The sequence below is a fragment of the Trachymyrmex septentrionalis genome, unplaced genomic scaffold (genome assembly GCF_001594115.1).
Source record: "Trachymyrmex septentrionalis isolate Tsep2-gDNA-1 unplaced genomic scaffold, Tsep1.0 scaffold28, whole genome shotgun sequence".
In the NCBI taxonomy this organism is placed as follows: Eukaryota; Metazoa; Arthropoda; class Insecta; order Hymenoptera; family Formicidae; genus Trachymyrmex; species Trachymyrmex septentrionalis.
This window is the reverse complement of record NW_017305441.1, coordinates 38,523-43,477: the sequence shown is the minus strand read 5'-3', so window position 1 is coordinate 43,477 and position 4,955 is coordinate 38,523. Positions and strand designations below refer to the sequence as shown.

Genomic DNA, 4,955 nt, shown 5'->3' with positions numbered 1-4,955 from the left:
TGTTGACATTTCCATGATTTTCCATGACCGTTGTATACCATGTTTATAGAAGTGATTTGCAAGACCTCGGTGTGGTCTCGCGCGTAGGGTACGAGATTAGAATGTTAGAGATCCCACGATCGATTCCTTTTTTCTTTTTTCGTAATTTTTTTTTAAATAAGCGACATTGTTAATAAATACATGTTACAGACTAAATATAATTTTATATAACAGTATAATGGCTCAATAATTTAAAAACAAGTTAAAAGAAAAAGAGCTACAAGCCAAAATATGACCTGTAAAAATTGATAAATAAATAAAAGTTTTAATCAAATGATTATAAAATTTAATAACATTCCGGCTATCAACTAACGTTTCGATCACGATCGGATCATTATCAATGTTTACAAAATAGGTTTATAAACGGTAAAAACCACAACATAAAGTCGATCGAAGATTAAACATGTAATTCGCATTTAATAACAATATAATTATTGTTATATCAATAAATTAAGAAGAATCTTCGTCTTGTTAGTTGAACGGAACAGTAATATACATAAAATACATATATTAGAATTCGTCAGAAAGGTAAAAACTTATACTGTGCACTTTCGATGGTAAATGAAAATATACTTTGCAATGTCAAGACATCAAACTGTTGGTATCAGAATCCTCATCTCATTAGAAAAATTGTACAGCTAAAAAGCATCAGTGAGTCTAAAATAGCTAGAATCTAGAACGATAAAAAATAACGCTTTATAGCTATATAAAAATAATGTAAGATTTTAAGAATAACAGAACAACACAATATTAAAATATATAAGTGAAAGTATAAAATGTACAATGTAAAACTATCTGTTCAATTAAATTAATTAAATTCTTTAAAATTAAATAAGAAAAATATCTTTCATAATTGTAGTTAAGAGTTTAGTCTAGAAAAAAATTAATATAAATAAAGTATAATAGACAATGCGATGAGAGAAAGATCGATGTCTCTAATCTTTAACGTTATTAGACAAAATAAATTTAAAATGACTTTCAGAGAAGGAAAGCGAAGTGATATTAGAAAATAATGGGAAGCAAGAATAAAAAGAAGGGATAGGTAGAAGGAAAATAGAAAAGGGGAAAGATAATTATGTATAGAGAGGAAAGATAATTATGAGGGAGAAAGAGATTGTATGATTTATGAGCAGGATTCTGGCAATGATTCAGTATTATTTTGTTTATTTAAACCTCGAAGACTCTGTCTTTTAATGTGAATCATTTTAAATATCAATTTTTTGTTATAAGACTCACTGTCTAAAATCTTCACATCATTCCATCTGAAATTATTATTAAAATTAACGCGATGATCGGATATAACAGATGGAGAACCTGTCTTTTTGTTAATATCCGAAATGTGTTCACACAATCTAGTACCTAGTTTTCTCTTGATTTGGCCAACACAGCTGACGTTATAATCATCACATGAGATCTTAAATAAAACATTTTGATTTGAAAGCAATTTCAACTTATCTTTACCTCTCAACAAAATTTTTTAAAGTATCTTGTAAAAACTAGTTTACAATGAAACATGTTAGAAATAGGTAGAAAACTTTCTGATATGGAATGTACATAAGGAATAGTAAAATATTTTTTTCTTATTTGTAAATTATGTGTAGTATTTTTATTAAATATATGAAATTTTAATCTTTGTTCTATTGTGGAAAAAATAAAGGAGAGAGGATAACCATTTTCAAGAAAAGTGTGAATTGCGTCGATCAAATTTTTTGTTGAAAGCGAGGGTGTGACAGATAAAAAAGAGACAATATTATTTGTCTAAAAAATTAATAATAGTGCCTCTTTTGTGATAGACAGGATGATTCGAAAAGAAATTAAGAACTTGCCAGAAAAGGTTGCTTTGTGATATGCATTAAAAATGATTCTCTATTTGACGATAATTGTTGTATCAAGGAAACACATTCTGCCATTAACACCAACCTCCATAGTAAACTGTATTTTTGTGTGTAGAGAATTGAAAATATTTAATGTACTATTAATCGTATATTAGGTTCGTAGCCCTTTTTCTTTTAACTTGTTTTTAAATATATTTTTATTTAATTATTGTAATTAGTATATGTGTATTTCTAAAAGTATTAAATCAACAATTGTAGCAAAAATAATTCGACGTAGTATGCGTTTGACTCATACTAAGTCAAATTATTTTTGTTACAATTGTTGGCTTAATACTTGGAATAAATAGGAAACCAGTTTCATATGTTTAAATGAATCTGTTTACTTTTAGAAAAAATTCGAAAAGAAATCATGTTTTTGTCATAATGTTACGTTTGGTGTCAATTAGTACTTTCTGTTAAATGTTTCTTTTATAACTATCATCCGAATGTATAAAAATTCTGATATGAACCAAATCGCAAAAGTGCGATAATTAATATCATATAATTATAAGGATGATGTCAATATAATTTTATAATTCACAAATTAAAAAATCTTTATATGTTGTGCAATATGCAAATAATTTTTTATTTATTTATTGAAGTGATTCGGTATTGTTCTAAATTTATATATTTATACTTATTATAAAATATTATATAATTATAAAATATTAAAATATATATCTCAATCTCATATAATTAATATATATTATATTATTTCTATTTTATGAATAAATGATTATTTTCTACTAATCACAAAGATATTGAAATTCTTTATTTTTTATTAGCCATTAGAAATGATTGGCTCAGCAATAATTAATACTTATTCGATTAGAGTTAGATCTTGAAGAATTTAATTAGTAATAATTTTTTAATTACTAATCATGCATTTATTATAATTTTTTTATAGTCATTCCTTTTATAATTGGAGAATTTGAAAATTTTTTTTAATCCCTCTTATATTTAGTCCCTCTTATACTAGGATCGCCAGATATAGCCTATTCCCATGCGAATAAACAATATAAGTTTTTGGTTATTACTACCTTCCTTACTTTTCTTATTGTATTTTAAGAAATTTTATATATTTAGGCACTGGAGCTGGATGAACACTCTACTCCCTCTTACATTTAATATATTTCATGGAGACCCGGCAATCGATTTAACTATTTTCTCGCTTCACTTTTGCAGACATATCTTCTATTTTGGGTGCAATTAATTTTATTTTCACAATTTTAAATATACACCAAAAATTATATGTATAGATAAAATCCTTCTCCTAGTCTGATCAATTCTCATTACAGCTGTATTATTACTTCTTTCTTTACCTGTACTTACTGGAGCTATTACTATACTATTAATTAACCGAAATTTAAATACCTCTTTTTTTTTATCCATCCAGGGTGGGGACTCTATTTTATACCAACATCTATTTTGATTTTTTGGTGATCCTAAAGTCTGCATTCTAAACTTCCCAGGATTTGGATTAATTTCACACATTATTATAAACGAAAGAGATAAAAAAAAATCATTGGATCACTAGGAATAATTTATGCTATAATTACCATTGGATTCCTAAGATTCATTGTTTGAGCCCACCATACATTTACTGTTGAACTTGATGTTGACATTCGTGTTTACTTTACTTCAGCTATCATAATTATTGCTATTCCAACAGGTATTAAAATCTTTAAATGAATCTCTACCCTTCATGGTATAAAAATTAATTATAACCCTATCTTATGATGATCTATAGGATTTATTTTTCTATTCTCAATAGGAGAATTTACAGGAATTATACTATTGTTACGTCCAAACTCCGGAAAAATGGATTTAGAGAGAGAGAGAGAGAAGGGAGTAGAAAAGGATGGAGCGTGGAAGGACGGTCAGACTCTAGTCTCGCAGGTATTTGCCAGGAAGCAAACACCGGCGAGTCGAACGCATCCCTTTTTTTTGTTGCCCGCTTCGGAATATGGGTCAACGTCTCGTGAAGACGCTATGACGCCTGTTTCCTACGAGCGGTGCGATCGTCGGTCCAAATTTCGAGTAAGGGAAAAATCCCTTTAACTCGGGAATGGACCACGTGCGAGCTTTGAAAGGGCAAAGTTTAGTGATTACGAGGTGTTAGGCTAACTTGTATTAGGCGGGTTTTAAAAAATAAAAATGACGAGAGCGAGAGGAATAATTAATAACATGATTTATTGTAGATAAAGAAAACGGGCGGTTGTATGTTAATCGGTTAAGTAATACTCTTTATATCTAGTTTATGCATTATTATTGTTACTATTCTATAACGGCTACACATTTATTATATTTAATCTGTACATTGCTACAGTTACAGGCGTAACAGTATTCTCTGTTCTATAACGGCTATACATGTATTATATTTAATCTGTATATCGTATTAGGGAGGGGGGGGGGATCGGATAGGTTTCGCTTAATATATTTCATGGATGGAAACGGAGAAAGGGGGGAAAAGATTGTTGAAGAATTTGACTGGAACTAGGGTTCCTAGTGCTAGATTGCATGGGTGGAATTCGAAAGGAATACGGGGATACTGGAGGTAGGGGTTTGACCAATGATGGCATTGCGGATTTCCTGAGGATCGAAATAATGAGAGCCGATTGTGTAGGCCCCCTGAGGGATGGATGCGGTTGTAACCCGCGGGAATTGGGAAATGAGTGACTCAAAAGTGTCACTCTCTAGGATCCGGAAGTAGGATCTGGGTGGAGGTGAAAGAATTTCCTCTAGGAACTCCACGCTGTCCGTGGAGTTCGTCGGAGATGGACTTCTTCTGGGGGAAATTGGGTGGGATGATTCGGATGGTTGTGGAGGGGAAAAATTCTCTCTGTAAGTGCGTCCGAAAACGCTGGTGAGGAAGTTCGAGGGGGAGGAGAAGGAGGTAGCTGAGGAGGTGAAGGTGTTCGAAGGGGAGGAGGTATAGCCTTAGCCTGATTAGCCGGCGGAGCCGGTGGTGACGAGGATGGTAGTGGTGGTAAATAATCCTCGGCCGGACGACTCTTCCCGAGGTATCTCTTGTACCCTTCG

At 31.2% G+C, this 4,955-nt stretch overlaps 1 pseudogene; it reads left to right on the top strand.

Annotated features, from left to right (window-relative positions):
- Positions 1–1,552: 1,552 nt before the first annotated feature.
- Positions 1,553–4,592, top strand: LOC108749244 (annotated as a pseudogene).
- The last annotated feature ends 363 nt before the right edge of the window (positions 4,593–4,955 follow it).